The sequence below is a fragment of the Thunnus maccoyii genome, chromosome 5 (assembly GCF_910596095.1).
Source record: "Thunnus maccoyii chromosome 5, fThuMac1.1, whole genome shotgun sequence".
NCBI lineage: Eukaryota > Metazoa > Chordata > Actinopteri > Scombriformes > Scombridae > Thunnus > Thunnus maccoyii.
In genome coordinates, this window is record NC_056537.1 from 8,273,423 (window position 1) to 8,291,985 (window position 18,563).

General features: G+C 35.8%; 1 long non-coding RNA gene across 3 annotated transcripts in view; it reads left to right on the forward strand.

Annotated features, from left to right (window-relative positions):
• Window positions 1-16,165, forward strand: part of LOC121896657 — a 54,761-nt gene extending 38,596 nt beyond the window's left edge. For 2 of the 3 annotated variants that reach the window (XR_006096063.1, XR_006096065.1), the window contains 3 exons: window positions 5,198-5,280; window positions 12,269-12,536; window positions 15,679-16,165. This is a non-coding gene — a long non-coding RNA (uncharacterized LOC121896657). The remainder of the gene's footprint in view (window positions 1-5,197; window positions 5,281-12,268; window positions 12,537-15,678) is intronic. The other variant, XR_006096064.1, reaches the window with a different exon arrangement.
• Window positions 16,166-18,563: the final 2,398 nt, after the last annotated feature.

The window sequence follows — 18,563 nt, forward strand, 5'->3', positions numbered from 1 at the left end:
AATACTCCTGTCGGCGCCCCTGACCGCTTGTACTGGCTAACAAAAAGAACTTCAGTTTTCCCCGGGTGCCCCGCTGTGGCTGCCCACTGCTCCGTAGTGTATAGGATGGGTCAAATGCAGAGGATACATTTTGTTTTAATGTATGTGACTGCTGAGAAATGACAATAAAGTCTGAATCTTAAACTTAATCTATGTGTCTTTCTTGAGTGCACATGGTCAAATGACATATTTGGTCGTTTACTTTGGAGGACTTGTTTTTTCTTGTCAGAGCCCAACTGTGTACATTTAAATGAATGAAGGGAAGCGTTTATTTCAAGCAGTGCTGTCATCTGTCTAAACATACAGTGAAATTATCCCATTAACAAATTACAGAATTTCTATATATCTGTACTTTTCTGTTTTGTATATTTATTTATGCGTGCACAGTGGTGAGTTTAGAGATCAATCCTCAGCCTTTGTTGTGCCAGAACTGACGACTCACATTGTTCAGTAAACGTGAGTCGAAGTATCAGTAGATAGAAGTGTTGGAAGCTGTCGGGATGAAGGTACATCCTGACTGCAGGAGACAGTCCAACCTTCCACATCTCAAGAAATCTCTAAAATTCATTAATATGCTCCGAGTTCAACCGCCTGTCCCTCCAAAAATCCCTGGCTTTAAAAAACAACAACAAAAGTTTACCACTTTTCTGCACAAGCCATCTCAGTTAAACCAAAAAAAATTATGTTTTTTAAATATTACAAATCTTTGCTCATTGGATCGGTTGCCATGACAACAGGGCAATGTTACAGTATAAGTTGCTTCATTGTTGTCACCTAGAGTGGTTGAGCCAGTTGCCACAAGTCCAATTTTATATTGCCAATTTACTTCAATTATCATTCAGTTTTAGTCAAATAAATCCACAATGAAAGTTTACATCTTTAAAGTCATATAAGCCACATTTCTGATTTTTTTTTTTTTTTTGAGATATGGATTGTGTATTCTGTAGTAGTTGGTTTTCTTTCTATTTTACGCTGTCAAATATGAGTTGAAAAGAATAAGTTCACACAGTTTGTCATACTAACATCCAGAAGTTTTATCTCACCAACAAGGCTTCAAGTTTCCAGTTGTTGTACATACTCCTCATGTCTGACAGCAAAGGAAACAGAGTAGAGTCATATTGTATAAGGTTTACTTTGTCATTGTTGTATATAATTGTATAATAACACAGTTACATGATATAATGACAGTTGTTTCCCAGACATGTTGTCATGTCCTCTGTGGGTATTTCATTTCTACATTTTGATATTGTGTCCTTACAGTCACATAACTTTATGTCACATGTGTATTTAAGAATGTCTTGTCTTGTCTTTTGATTGTCGGATGCTCGACGTGGCTTTAAGCATCATGTTAATAATCATTACATCACACTGCTTATTTTGAGTTTCATCTCATATCATCATCTCATCGTCTCCTTTCTTACTAGTACAAGAGAAAACAGTCACAACCGCGTCTGCCTGTTCACAAACATCTTATGTGATCAGGTTGCATGGCAGCACTGTTGGTCATTTAAAATGTTCTTATCTTTATAATTATTTATTTTTTAAAAACTTTTTTTGGAAGTACTTTTATCAAACAGTAAATCTTCTGAGTTGTGTTTATGATAATCACTGAGATAGCATCATTAGTGGACAAACAAGTTACGGTGGTAGATAAATGGTGCACACACATGTGCCTTGTAAGTGGCTTCAAGTTTATTCTTATGTCGTTTAAAATGTCCTTTTCTTTCTTCAACGTGAAATAGTCCCCCGGTTTCCTGGTTTGGTCATCTAAACTTTTCACCAACAATCAATCGACTTATTACCAACAGGTGTGCCAAGTGACTGCCTGTAATCAGAGGTGTCCTGAGATACCAAACCAGGAAACTGAAGGACTATTTCACACTGAACAAGGCAAAGCCTAAATGTCTGTGCATTTTTACCCCCATGTGGATAATTTAAACTAAATAAAAAGAAACCATCTAATTTATTTAGGTGTACAAACCCCTTTTTGTGCTTTTGGACTTAGACTTTAGATACATGCACCCCAGCCCCCACATGTCTTTTGGTTGAGCACAATGTTTTTTAACTTTTACTTTCACTAAGTTGAGATATCTCTCATTCATGTGGTCGAATATCATGAAACATATTTGTTAATTTGAATTTTAAGGCACAATCCAAATGTAAATCTGTCCTGTATCACACTGTGGATCAAAACTGGTTATGTCTCTCCACAATTTCAATCCAGACATACAAACATACAATATCTATGAATCTGACCCTTCCACCACCTAACCGACACACACACACACACACACACACACACACACACACAGTTTTGGTGTATGACTCAAAAGAAAACAGCCGGCTCGTCCCATAGGTGGTGGTGAAAAATGATTCAGGAAAACAGGAAGGAGGTGAAGGTTTGGTAAGGGGTCACTCTGTGGCTCTTAATGTTGGGAACACACACACACACACACACACACACACACACTCACTCTTACATATACAAAACACACACAGCAGTGCATATCCGAAAGTCATCAGCGCTGTGTGGCTCCATAGATGTTGGTGAATAAAGTAACACAACATACAGTCAATTCAATTCACACACACACACAAAAAATATATATATAAATAGAATATTTCACTTCATTTCCTTTTTCTTTCTGTAACCGTGCACATGCACACACACGTCAGATGGTTAAATGGGATGTTTGTGTGACACTGTTGGTCAAAACACCAACAGACAGACAGACTCACATAGACGCACATGCACACATGCGGTGTGGGACTAATAATAGTTTCTCCTGTTTGCGGCTGTTACTTCAAGTTCAAGGACACTTCTGAACCGTCGATGACACAAAACACCTTTTAATTAAATTGAATTCAGTCATTTCAAACTATAAAGCAAAACTACTATTTATGCTTTATAGCTTAGCTTAAAGGGACTGTTCCTATAGTTAATGAAGATCTTAGGTGAACACACACCCACCCACACACACATACACACACACACACACACACACACACACACATATATATATATAGGAATATTTACATGCACTCACACATTCACATATGTCAAGAATGCACAAATAAATTCTCACTTATGCTGACGCACTTGTGCTGACACTTACTGACTCACTCTGACACTTTTCTCCTTTCTTTGATCTCTCTTTAATTTCTGTCAAACACACACACACACACAAATACAAATGTACAGTTGTTAATAGACTTGCTCAAACACAAACTTTCATATAAACACATTTTCATCATTTATTTTCCATTTTTCTATTGAAATTATTGTTCCATACATGAACAAGGACACACACAGACCAACGTTATTAATATCAAAATCTCCTTCAAACCTGCAGAATTTGTAAACAACATGAAATATCATCTTTTCTCAGTCACCATCAGTCATTCATCACATTTCTTTTATTTCAATTCCACAATAACAAACAGAATTTATGTTTTTGATTATGTTTTGTGAATCATTAACTCGGAAAAGAAATGTTTCCTCACCATCTTTTCAGCTATTTCCTTTTTCTGTTTGTAAGACTGAAATTATAAAGTGTGTTTATATATATATACATATATACACACTAATTATATAGTTATGAGATTTAAATTTCTCTTGGAGGACTTTGACTCTGCTCTTTATTTATATGTAAAGTTCCTTTTCTAGACTATTTTAATGCAGAGTTACAACATCATGCAGATGAACTATCACTATCATCTGTAAAACAGAAGAATAACATCTGTACAACTTTCAAAAAACACAATTAAAATTTAGTATCTTACACAGGACTAATGATCTGTGTGTGTGTGTGTGTGTGTGTGTGTGTTTGAATGTGTGTGTGTGTTGTAAAATTTGATAAAGAAACTGAAAACCATGATGTCAGTTTCCCTCCATGATGCCCTTTTTTTCAATAGCAAATTTAAAGCAATTGAAATATAATATAAAACAAATGTAAAAAATAAGCTGATGATGACAACAGGACGCTGGAAAAGTGGATCGGCTCTTATTTTTATTATTAAATCCTCATATTTACTCTGCTTCCATAAAACTGATCAGTCAAAAACGGTTAAAAACTCATAAAACTCAACATAATTACATGTATCAGCTGTTTTACATTAACATTAACATTTTTTGATAGAAAGAGTCGAGATTGTAGGTTATAACAGAGGAGCTTTGGAGGCCTCACTGGCTGTTAATAATCATTTCTGCTTGAAAAGACTGATGTATAAAAACATCACAGTAAGCAAAGTATTTTCTACCTTTTATAAACATTAAAGAGCAAAACAGTAAAAAAAAAAAATCAGACTAGGAGTTTTAAGGTTCTGCCCTTTATATGATTTAAAGTTTGTCTGCACATCAGGACGTTCAGCATCTTAACTATATTATTTTCCGGTGTGAACATATTAAAAACACAGTTAATATTAGTATAAACAGTTGTTTGCATCTGTAAAGGTTTAATAGATAACCAGCATATTCCAGCCTGAGTGAAGCAAAATTTACTACCTAAACTTCCCAATTCAAGAGAGAATTTAGAGCATAAAACCTTTTTTCTTATAGATTTGACCCCGACGTTAGTGTTGTCATGATCTTTAAAGTTGTCACCTTTAAATAATTCATGACTTATTTTCAAGTCTGATCCTCTATTGAAGCCCAAAAGCCCAGAAGCAAGCTTTCATATTTTATCCCGACCAGGAAATCATTGTGCATCGTGTCAAAGTGCTCTTGATCAAACCACTGAGATGCTGTAACTCTTACAGGTCACTTATTTTAATAATAAATAGATTATTTATGACAATTTCCCTACAAACTATCTCAAAAACAATCAAACTGAAATAATGAATCATACAAATATTCATATAAGCAGAGAGAGTGTTACAGAAAGCAGCAAAACATGGAACCAACAGTCAGACAGGAAACAAAAGTATATACACATTAAAAACATTTTAAAAGGTATTTTAAAAAAACTCAGTTACTCAATTAACTAGTAAATTTTAAGAAATAAACTTAAATTGAAGTTTTATTCTCAGTCTGAGCTGTTTTGGAGTGTAGATGTTGTTTCATCACCTGAAAGCAAACAGCTTCTTCTGCCATTCAGTGTGTGTTAACTTAGAGTTTAATGTTAAAACATATTAAAACCATGTTGATATCTTACCTCAGGTGTTTTCTGCTCGGGGGGGCAGCTGACTTCATTCAGCTGTCAGATGTTAAACTGCCGGCCAAAACTAAACATCATAACACAGGTCAGTAATATCTGCTGCTGCTGCTGATGATGTTTTTGTCATGAACACTGAATACGTCCACATTAGAAGACAAAGGAGTCTCTTTTTCCTTCAGGAGAACATCTCTGCTAAGTTTCTACTTCTCATCCTGATTTCTACTTCTGTCACATCACTTTTATTTTAGAAAGAAAAGAATAATTTTAGTTGCCTAAAACACTTTTCTATACCACTGAAATCCTTCAGATGAAATCCTTTAACAAAAAAAGCCCTAAAGCAGAGAGTTTGGACAGTTCTGACTTCTTAAACACAACCAAGTCCAGTAATTATTCATTTTTAATATGTAGAATTTTTACAGTAGTTTGTATTTTTAATTGTAAGTTAAAATACAATAACTGTGACAGAGATTAAACATTAATTCAAAGGGATTTACTCTCATTACACTTATTACAGATGTTGTACACTCTGTCCTCAAACACACGTCACCACTTTTTAAATGTCGTTTGTTCAAGGACACAAGAGGTTAAATTGTTTATTTGTGTTTTTCAGCTAATTGATACAAAAATGAAACTTTGTGGCTGTTTTTTTTTTTTACTTTGTTAAGATACATTTCAAGGTCACATACACATTTTTTACTCACCGCAGAAGCAGTTTGCTTGACTGTTCATATCCAGATGTTTCAACCTCTCCTGGTAATTAAAGAGGTGTCGAGTTATCATGTGAATTTTTGAGAACGACGTATGTTTATATTCTATTTTAAAGAACAAAAAGGCAGAAACCTACTGAGTCATTACTTTCAGTTACATATGTATAAAACAAATATCAATAAATCAGCCTTACACATCTTAGTCACATCTGCATAACAAGTGACCTTGTGACAAACTGGTCTAGATCATCTAATATCCTGTAAAACAGAAAAGTAGGTCACATATGTTTTCTAGCTCTAGAAAGAAATAAACAAAAAGTTACTGAAACCTTTTTTTTTTAGAGGAAGCACACATTTTATAGACAGTAAATTGTATTAAGATGCATCTAAATGGTTTAAAACAGATTATTTTAGCAAAATTAACATCTTGTTTTTATCAGATCTCATTAATGAAAGGCAGTTTGTAACATTTTTTGGGTATAATGTTACTTGAATATAAAGAAAAGTCTGAAGACGTAGCAGAAGAAGACTCATGAGGTTGAGAAATGTTTAATTAACCATCAGGAGAAAAACTGATGAACCACAAATACTTTTTTCCTCACTGCTTCTCATTTATGTTTCCTCCTTTTCACGTTTTAATCATCTGTAGTTGGAACGAGGAAGGAAAAGAGGAAACACACCAACATTGTTCAGATATATTAAGAGCAGCATATGTTGTATCAAGTTGTTTTGCTACAAACACTGTGCCACTTTCAGAGGAAATTCCTGTAACTACTCGTATTTTTCCAGGAAAATACGAAAAACAGACCTGTATTTAGTTCGACCACTGAGCGCTCTTTTTGGTTTACATAATCAGTTTTGAAACTGTTACATAAGAAAAAAAGTTTCTGAACCCAAAGAGGAGCGTGTAATTGAGCAACAGAGGTTAAAACATGAACATCACAACAGTAAGAGAAAGTTTTCACATGACAACAACAGAGTAAACTTTACATTTGAAACAGGTTTCCACAGGATGTGTGCCGATCCGAAAACTGATTGACACACAAACGTGACACATTTTTATTTTGAACATTGAACAAGTAAATAAAAAAAACACAAACAGCACGAGACACATATCCCTCAACACCCACATACAGTAGTGACATACAGTCGGGACAAAACAAGACAAAAATAAAACCTACACACACACACACACACTCTCACACTCACACACACACACACAAAAGTTGTAACACAATGTGTCCATTCATGTCGAGAGGCAGTGTAGCTCTATTGTCCACAGTGACTTTAAATGAAATGAAATGTGACACATGTTAAGGAGTTAAATATACAAAAGTTTTGGACCAGTTTTCATCAGATTGTGATAATTAAATTATATTTTTTACTGTTAAAGGATTATTGGAGGTTTGTCAGTTTGTATTTTACAGCTAATTGACTAACAAAAGTCTGCAGAGTTTTAACATTACAGTACTGTGGATTTGAATTTATCTACTCAAACTATAAATTAAAGATGTAAATTTTAGATTCCTGACTATTACAGGTCAGTGTGTGTGTGTGTGTGTGTGTGTGTGTGTTTGTTTTACCAAGAAAATTAACAAACACTGTGTTAAATTCATTGAAAAAGCAAAGTATAGGCAGTGTAATTCACAATCTTTTATCCAATTTAAAGTCTTAATTTTATTTTGACCTCTTTTTTTTAAAATTTTAAAACATGTATCAACTTGACTTTTTCTTTTTGCCGACACGTTGCTCTTCTGTGATGTTTCTGCAGTAACAGGATAATGATCGAGGCAGTGCTGCTCTGACTCTTACAGCCCAAACTAGCAGCTGACTGTAATCTCGATGATGTAAAGCAGCAGTTTTAAGATGATTCAGCTTCAATTGGTACATCGAAGTCGAAGACGCATGCTGGTAAAAATAAAACAGACGCATGTCGAGAGGGGGAAAAACATCCAAGTGTAACAAAACTTACAAGTAAAAATACGTAAAATCTGTGTATTTACATACAGGTGAGAACATACAGTGATCATAATAATTGCAGTAAATGTAACACTCATCTAAACAGAGTCACTCAGATCATGATGATGGTCAATAACTGGAACTGAGACAAACACCAGGAAAAAAAAAATCCTAAACAATCATAAAAAGTATTTATTGTAAAATTAGTAGAAATTAAAAGAAAAATCAGCACCGAATTGTGCAAATATACAAATAATTTCAATGTTATTCCCTTCTTCTAGTCTAAATCCCACATCTGACTGAGTTTACACAGACACAGAAATAACTTTTTTGTCTTTCTTTCTGTTGATGTTCAAACTTCTGCTAAAGTTAAACAGTTATAGATTTGATCCCGGACTACGTGTTAACGTATACAATGTATAGAAACGACCTGCTGCTGCTGTGGTGGTGGTCGGTCCTCTTTCTCCTCTTTCTCTTTTTTTTCTTTTGTTTTCAGTGGCTGCAGCTAAATTGATACACTAAACATTTTTAATGGACCATCGTGTGTGTGTGTGTATGTTTTTGAATGACACAGAGAGAGAACCTGGGTACCTCTGTGTGTGTGTGGGTTCATGCACTTATTCACTTATACATTTCTGGATTTGTGTGTGTGTGTGTCTGTCTGTGTGTGTGTGTGTGTGTGTGTGTTACATGAAGATGTGGCCAAAAGCTTTTTCTGCTTTTACCGATACATTCGGTCAACCTGTAAACAATGTTCGAGTTTGACCGTCTGTCACATCAACAGGGTTATTTTTGGACACATCTCAGTACGTCAGAACACTCGTTAATTTGTGGGAAGTTGAGAGTTAAAGTCAAAACAGTTTCGCGTGATACTCAGTGAGATTAGTGCAGTACAAATATTCTCCTGTCTCACTGAGATCATCCCAAACTAGCCTTTCTATTTGTCTCAGTGCTTCATACAGATATGCTGTATTTACATGGGTTTTATGTTTCATCATTTAAGATCATTTAAGCTTTTCAGAAGCTTTACACATATTACATATATATATATATATGTATACATTTTAACAGTGAATACTTACCTGCTGAACAAAACGTTGCATATTTCATGCTTCAAACTTGGGATAAAAATATTTTACAACTTTAAATTTAATGTCTCAACTCAAGACAAAATCATGTATGATTACAAGGAGAAGAGAAGCTCACTTCTTTCAACAGGGCCTGTTTAAACTTGTATCATATGTTTGTTTTTTTTGTTTCATTTGTTTATTTGTTAAGTAAAATCATGTCCAAACCTTCATTTTATCTGAGGTAAATGACACAAGCTGAGTCCGTCTCTGCTGCTCACTAAATATTTCAAACTTTATGATGTGAAGAAGGATTTCAGCAGCTGTTAACAGATTTTCTGAACTTTAAATTGAATATATCTCAACTTAAGATAAATACTAAGTGCCTTCATGTAACATGTTTGATCATGTATGAATCCAACAGGACATCTCTCAACTCCTACTTCTTATTTTATTTAAAGATAATATTTGTAGATTGAAGCTGTTTATACCTTAGATAAAATACATTTAAATGTGAACGTATTGATGCCAAAGAAACTGAAATATTCTCTTCTCTTCTCCTCAGCTATACCATCATAAGTCTCAGAAACATTCATTTGAAACCTACACAGATGACAATTGTAAAAGGCAGGTTTTGCAGAGCAACACTTTTTAAAGCTTGTTAAGTAAAATCATGTCCAAACCTTCATTATATCGAAGAGAAATGACACAAGCTGAGTCTGTATCTGCTTAACAGAAGCATTGCACATTAAACATTTCAAACTTGCTGATTTGAGATATTTTAGTAATTGTTTAGAGAGTAGAGGAGGACAGATTTACTAAAATGTTACAACTTTAAATTGAATTTCTCCAATTAAGTCATATTTTAACATGATCCTGATGAAATATGTTTGATTGTGTGTAAAAAAAACAACAAGAGGAAAAGTTTACCTACAGGACCTCTTTCAACTCCTATTTCATGTTTTTTTTTGTTTAATGTGTTATATCAATGTCAATGTTTGTGGATTTAAGCTGTTTTTTCCTTAGATTCAATACCTTTAACTGTTGATTTGATGCCAAAGAAATTGAAGTATTCAGAGTGTCTTCTCCTCAGCTATACCATCATAAATCACAAAAAACATTCATTTTAAACCTTTACAGACGACATTTTTAGACTGCAGGTTTTGCAGAACAACACGTTTAAAGTTTACTAAGTAAAATCATGTCCAAACTTTTATTATATCTAAGAGAAATGACACAAACTGAGTATCTGCCGAACAAAAGCATTGCACATTCAACATTTCAGACTTGATTTGAGGGATTTTAGCAACTCTTTTGAATGTAAAAGTTTTTCTCAAATGTAACAACTTTAAATTTAATCTCTCCAATAAAATCTTAATTGTACATTCATGGAAAGATGTTTGATCATGTGTCAGAACAAAGTGAGGAAAAGTTGAACTCATCAAATAAAAGCTCTTTAAACTCTTATATCAGAACTATTATGAAAAACAGGCAGTTCCAGGTGTCTAATGACCTCCTTCGTTTAACTTATAAATAATTTTAAACTGCAGCAAAAACAAAACATCACAACCTTGCTCCAAAAAAAATCTTTAAAAACTGCCAATATGTCAATTCAATCATCTCCAACACAGTTAAATGATGAAATATACAAACCAGGATGAAAATAGGTTGTCTGAGTTTTAAATTTACCTCCCAGATCTTTTTTTTTTTAAAAAAAACCCCAATATGTATGATGATCCTCAAAGATGCAGGTCAGCCATTTTGTTGTGACCACTCATTGGGTTGGCAGTCGGGCATGAGAAGGCTTCTGCTGAGGAATAACTGAATCATATATAAATCCTTCAGCGTCGTTAGTTCTGTTGTTTACGACGTGTGCTTTTCTCCATATCTGGATTTTGTTAGCTGGTTACAAAAGCCTTTCTTTCATAAGCAATGAAGCCTCAGTGAAGCCTCCTCATGTCTGGCAGAAAATGGCTGACTGTACAGATGAAGACACAGAGCTCCAGAGAGGAAGAGTAGCTCTTCTTCATCTCATTGTTCAGGCTGCTTGTTCTACAGAGGGTTTATGTTAAACTCTTAGATAAAATTGATGGTATTTTAGTACAATTCGTGCTTTAAAAGAGGGGAATTAGACTGAAGAGACAAACCTTAACACAGATTATCTAACTTTGTACTTTTAAAACTGAATCTATGTAGTCTTTTTTTTTTGGCAAAGTGAGGTAATTTAATGCATATATCACATTTTATTACAGAGAAAAATCACTGTGCTTTACATTAGAATACATACAGTGCAAAGTAACAGGTAAAGAGCTATATATTGGATCAAATACAGAAAAAGGTAACAAGAAAAGAAAAGAAAAAAATCCAGAAAACCTCCGTAGATAATCTAAAGACAGTGAAGAAAGTCACTTTCACCCCACAGACACAAAATACAGACATACACAGATTCACACACACACACACACACACACACAGTCTAGTTTGGGGGCTGATATAAATCTTCATAATCAAAATTCCTGCTTTACATTAAATCCCTTTAAAAATAAAAATATATGGCACTAATATAAGTTACATGAAATCAGAGTTTTATTAGAAAATGTAACAAATTTAAGCTTAAAATATCAGTTGTTGTGGTCATTTACTGCAGTTTGTATGTAAGTGGCATTTAAATTTAACTCACCATTGTTGTGTGTAGGCTTGAGTGTATTTTCATGTGTGTGTGTCTCATTTGTATGTATTTTAATGCTGAAAATAAGAAGATGTCTAAAGGTGTGTGTTGGTATGTGTGACTTCCATCATGTGTATACCTGTGACATGACCTCACTTCTTTATGTTAACGTGCATGTTTAACACTTGCATTTTTTTGACATACACTGTATAGTGTCTTTGTGCTATATTCTCATTAATTTACTTGTGTGTGTGAGTGTGTGTGTTAGTGTGTATCTCACCGTAACGTGGCAGCAGATGCAGAATCAGTGTTGCCAATAAGAGGAACTGTGAGCAGTCTGTCCTGTGGGCGGCAGGGGTTGATAAAAGCGGGACACCCGCAGTCAGTGTCCTACCCTTGTTACCTGCTCTCGTACAAACTGGTGGTTTATTAATTACAATCCCAACTCCATGCATGTGTTAATTACCCACTTCAAGGGGGGAGAAATGTAATCACTGTTTGACAGCTCATCTCTCTTTTAAAAGTAACATTTGTTAGGTTTTTTTTTTTGCACGTATTAATGTGTTTTTATGGCATCTTAGTTTTGACCATGTCACCCAATTACATGTTAGAGTGCCACAAAAAAGTATTTGTATGAATCATGAATCTATGTGTTTTTTTTTTTATTCTTAGGAGCAAAATGATGATTACGAGAAGACAGAAAATTAAAGCTATCGCAGGCGGTGAAGCAGAGGATGCAGAAAACAAGGACTGTTGGCCCCGGCAGGGAGGGAGGAGGCATCGGGACGAGCAGCGAAAGAACTCGGATCAACTGAAACTTTTTTTTTTCCCTCAGTTTCATCACCTGAAACCCTGAAAGTCAAGCCGGTTTTAATGGGACACACCCGCCCCCTCTTTGTCCTCAATGCCAGGGGGAGTCGTCTGTTGCCAGAAAGGGAAGGTAAATGGGTGTGACTTTTGATTTCTCAAGTATGAACATGTCCTATAGTCTGCCTAGTTCAAATTAACTTATATCATTTTAAATGAAAATAAAGAATGTCTATACTGGAGATACTTTCACTCAGAAATCAGTGAATAAAAGCTCTTAATTCAAGAATGTATTATTTTTATAACTAGAAACTGTTAAAGGTAAAGAGTAAAGAGTACGTTTGAGTTTGGAAATATCCCAAATTAGCTCCTACTGTAGTAAATCTGTTAAAGAAAATGTCAAATTGGGGCTCATGTACTGTATTACATGAATCTTTAGATTGTCTATATAAAATCTGTGGATCTGCAGCTGTAGAAAGAGGAAACAGAGGGAAAGGTGGGCAGAAAGGAGGATTAAGGAAAACAGAAGGCTGGTTAAGTTCCAGGAAGTAAAGTGGCAAATGAACCATCAACCGACCAGCTCGTGTTTTTGCTCCATGAAACTTGCACCAGTTTCAAACCAGCTTCCGGACCTTGTGGTTATATTTGACGTTCAGCCGTTTTGCTACGACTTGAAAGCAGCAGAATAAGTGAAATTTTATGAATCACAGCAGTCACAAATAGTTCAGGACCAAAACAGCGCAGGTTGATTTATTCCCATTTCAGTTGTGCTGTAGGGTATTTGGGAGGAGGAGTATTAAGAGTACACGTGATGTGATGCCAGCTGATGATTCTGGAGCAGTGTTTGAAGCTGTTGTCACTACAACTTTGTTGGATGCAGGGATTTAGTCAGATCATGATATAATGGGTTTGTACAGTGTCCTCGTCTTTAACTGGCTCGATGCTTGTGATACCAGGGTGCAGGAAATCATCTGGGGACCTTAAGAGGACTCAGGGTGTCCCTATGAAATGGGGAAGAGTCTTTTTTTTTCCACATATGTTAAATCTGAGGTCTCTTTTTCTCAATTTCCAATGAGAGGCTCTCGTATCTCTGTTCAGGACGCCTTGGAGGCTCTGCTCTTGAGGTTGAGAGAAACTAAAACTTGCCCAGAAAAACAGCACTGCAGTCCGTTAACAGTATATCAGCTGGGGAAATCCTTTCCCTGAAGTGTTGTTTAATTTCACCCCAAAAAAAGTAGAAATGTCTTTGTCTGATGTGGGTTTTTGAGGGCCGATACTAATGTTAGTATCTCTGGAATTGAAGCTGTGATTACTTATATTTAGCACCTTTCCATGTGATTGTTTTGATGGCTAAGAAATTAAAATATTCTGTGTCTCCCCTCGATGTTTCCACCAGTTATTGAACGGCTTCATTTATACCGTTATAGGTCACTAAAACTCTCATTTGAAAGCAAGACTGATGAGATTTATTTAGATGGGCTTGATAGCAGGTTTTTTTTGCAGAGTGACATGTTGAAATCCTCATGTCCAAGCCTCCATCATATCTGTGGCAGGGGACACTAACGAGGCATTTTAAAGGCAAATATCAGGCGATATATGAGCCTGACGCTAATCTGGATACTATGGTAACTTCTAAGACACCTGATCTGTCCCATGCAGTGCGGTGGTCCTGCAGTGTGTGTGTGTGTGTGTGTGAATTTACGCCTTTTGTCGGTGTGTTAGTAGCTTGTGTTTGCTGACTTGGAGGTGTGGTGTCGGGCACAACAGGCGTCTCGCTGGAATGTGCGTCATTTAAAAAATTGACTTCAGTGAGAGGAGGTGACGCAGCAGAATGATGCTATAGGATCCTCCATTAAACAGGAAAATGTAAATTAAATGGATGATGTTGTATAAAGTGTAAAGTTGATACAGTATTTAACACAAACGTAAAACTGCAGATGCACAAGTTTTTATATCACATTACTTTAGTTTAAACTATTTTTAAACTTCTCAAGACTTTATTTTTTACTCTTACGGTAGCTTGCGGTGGTTTTATTTTGTCATTTATTGGCTGTATATTGCAAGAGTGTGTGTGTGTGTGTGTTTTGGTATGTGTGCTTGCGTGTGTGTGTGAGTGTGAGTGTGTCCAACTTTGCGTTTACGTACATACAGTATATTCTAAATGAAAAATCAAGTGTAGTGTGTGTAAGGCTGATTTTCTGTGTGTGCGTGTGTGTGTGGAGTGTTATCTCATCAAGGGTCTGGATGTTCATTTATCAACATAAGTGTCACACACACACACACACGTTCACACACACGTTTCCTGTGAGCTGCATTCGAGTTAAGTGTCAAACTGTGTGTTAAACTGGTGTAAAATTAAAGGAAAATATCCTAAACAAACACACACACTCACGCTAACGCACACACAGGTCTGGCAGGTCTCTCACACACACACACACACACACACACCAAAGTCCCTCTCGTAACGGCTGGAAGTGTGTGTGTGTGTGTGTGTGTGTGTGTGTGTGTGTGAGCGTGCGTGTGAGTGCTCAATAGATGAAATGGAGAGAAACAAACATTTAAACATACGATAACTATATCTCAGGACGTACATAAAGAGACATTTATATTTCAATACATTATATTTAATAAAATAAGTCCAGTTTTATATTTTAGGGGATGTATTACTTGTTAATTCATTAAATGTGAAAGATATTTTCTTCTTTATGTCTTATTTAATATCTAAGAGAAATCTGACTTATGATGAAAATATTCTCCAACATATATTTAGACAAAACGACCCCTGATTTAACATTCCTGTTTGTTTAAATGTGTGTTTCAAAATTCAAATGTTTAATTCATATTTGATTCATGATGTTTTCATGTTTTTTTTTTGTTGTAATTTACATATCCTGGATGCTTTCTAATTACGGTTTTCTCAGTCTGTGATTTGAGTTGTTAAGAGTAGTCGGAGGCTTGAGTGTTACCTGCAGTGCTGTGAGTGTGTAGGTTTATCTTTCTCAGATGATTCAGAGGTGTGTGTATACGTGTATGATTTAAACGTATGTCTAAGTGTCGGTCAGACTTTGATCAGACTGAACAGGCGAGTGGTGTCCTTTTGTCTCACTTTTTGCTTGTTTCGTGTGTGTTTCGGCCAAATCAGCATGTGGCGGAGTGTGTGATTCTGTCTCTCTGTGCGTTCACTTCGTCTGTGTGTGTTTTAAAAACGGTGTAGTGACACAGTAGGTTTTACAGGGTTTATAATGTGATCTCTTTATATATTTTTTTTATTGCAGGATAAACAGAACAATGTGACTTCAACCACGATGTGAGGCAGCACTATACGTTCATCACTGTCTGCTCAGCTGGACACAACACACACACACACACACACACACACACACACACACACACACACACACACACACACACACACACACACACACACCACACACACAGGTGATTATATGTTATATCTTTCATGTAATGTTATATGAATATTGTGCAAATCACAGCAAACAACCTATACTATCATTTCACTGTGCATTCAAGCACAACTCTGCCTGTTTTTTAACACTAAAACTAACATAAGAAAAACTGCAAAACTGTCAAATATAATTTGATGAGAAAACTCAGCTGATATGTAAATAAATCAGTTGAGCCCAATAAAGACTAAATCTGATTGTGTTTTTTTAAATATTTTGAACACAATACAAATTACTGAAGGTAATTCTTGCACTCCCCGTTTATTAAAATGTATTTTAAAGCTGCATACCGGTGAAAATTGAGGGTTTTCTTGTGTTTATATGTTAAAAAAGAGGCAGACATTTTTCAAATTAACACCCAGATATTTTGCAGGAATTATAGCTTTCAAAACATACTTGGACCCCTATATTTTATGTAATGTTTAAGTCTTATTTGTCAGTCAGCTTTTTGAAAAGTTAGAGACGGTGAAATGATAAGATTAGAGGTTTAAACGAAGACTATAGTCTTTATTACTTTTTTGCCGCGATTAAATCAGACTCACTTATGTTCTCTGTGTCCTCAGATGAAGCTGGAGAGGTTGCTGTCGTCGATGGATGAGACGGGACCGTATAGGTATGTTAAACAACACACAAAACAAAACATATAAATCTGGTAATTGTTGAGAGGACGCTCTTAACCTGTGTCGGTTGTCAGATACTTTAAAGGTTTTGGATACGACTCACTGGTTAGATATTTGTGAGAATACCTGTCATTTAGAGTTGAATGAGAGTAGAGTGTGTGGCTTTACTGTAACGACTGTCACGGTAGTTTTTTTGAACGTGTAAAAGGAGAATTAGGCTGTGTGTGTGTGTGTGTGTGTGTGTGTGTGTGTGTGTGTGTGTGTGTGTGTGTTGTGTTGAAGTTGCTCGGATGCTTTTATCGAGATGTCATTGTTTAGGCTCATGCTGTATCACGGGATATGATCAGTTATAGGGGGCAAAAACCGAACCAGGAGCAGTTACTGTGGGGTCGACAGCTGTGAGTACAGAATGGGGCAGGTGTGCTCCCTGGTGTCTGTCAGATATGTATCCGATACCTGTGCAGGGCAGAAGTCGATCATTTACATTTGACAAGGTTTAGGGGTGTTTAAAGGGTCTTGCTGTGTGTCGCTGTCCACTTCTGTGGTACTGAAATGTGCGTTTCAGCACCACGGAGGAGGACAGCGACACACACACACACACACACACAAGGGTCAGAGAATTAGATGAAAAAGAAAATCCTCTAAACTCTGGCAAAGTCTTGGTACACACTACCGATTTGTCAACAAAACTTAATCTTATATTAACTTAATTTCTGGAAACAAAATGGTTCAAATCAGATCAGTGATGACAGTCGAGGTATTTTTTATTTTGTTGTCAGCGTGAGAAATTATCAGCAGGGCAAACATTTGTCCTGAACGCTGCCCCGATGTGATTCTTTTTCCTTCTTTAAATTCAGGCAATATCTGCTTATCCTAAAAACGTTTGTTTCATAATTTACAATATAAGGAAATACGAGATTAACCTTGGATTCGTGAAGGTGAATGTGTGAACACTGTCGCAACAATATAGGGAAGTTTCCAGAAACACTGTGGGCGAAACAACAGATTTTGTCGTGTCGCGGTGTCAAAGGTTGGATTAGCGTTTGTTTAGGGAAAGATGGAGTTACTGTTGACTCAGATAAGGTAAAAGAAAGAGTGTGTGTAAGTGTGTGTGTTAAGAGGAGGGGGGCAGAAACTTAAATTCGAGAAAAGCTTTGTATTGTTGGATTTAAGGGGGGTGGTGTGTGTGTAGTTAAGGATATCAATACTGGGAGGGGTAAATACACTTAACGTATATACAAAACAAAAACCTGAAATTAAAAAAAACTCAGGAGATGTAGTTTTAGTAGCTTTGTGGCACAAGATGGTTAAAAAAATATCCCTATCTTTTTTTTTTTTGCCTCTTGTTAACATAAACATTTTAAAGAGCCACAACATGCATGTTAAGAGACGGTGGTCAAGCTTATATTTCAACATATTTGTGCACTTTCCCTGCGAGCTCTGACTGTTTAAAATCTTACAGATTATATGGACACATGTAGAGATTTTTCACAGGCAACTGTCCACGACTAAATCCACATTTTCTTGTCTTGTTTTCAGCTGTTGGGCTGCGAGGACACGACCGTGACGTGAAGGGGGACTCTCAACAAAACCTACCGATAGGAGTGTGTGTGTGTGTGTGTGTGTGTGTGTGTGTGTGTGTGTGTGTGTGTGTGTGTGTTTGACATGTGAAATTTGAAGATATTTAATGTCATCAATTTAAACACACTTGGAGGCCTCTTTTGTCTCTCTTAAAAAACGAATGTCATTTTGCTGAATGTGTTACACTACATTTAAATGCTGTGTATCTGCTGTTTTTAATGTGAAATGTGTTGGCAGCTGTTTCACTGCTAAATATTTGAGCCTTTAAGCTGATAAATGTTTATTAAATTGTAGGTGAGTGTATAATATTACTGTGCAAATGTCAGAATATAAAATAGGTGCTATAAAATTGATTATTGTAAGGGTTATTTTGTGAAAGATGACATTTTGTAAATATATTTTTATCCTGCACATTGTAAATATGTCTGAAAGGCAGCTGGTCAGTTATAAATTAAATTTCATCCCGTTTGAAATTGTTACACAACTTGCTGCTCC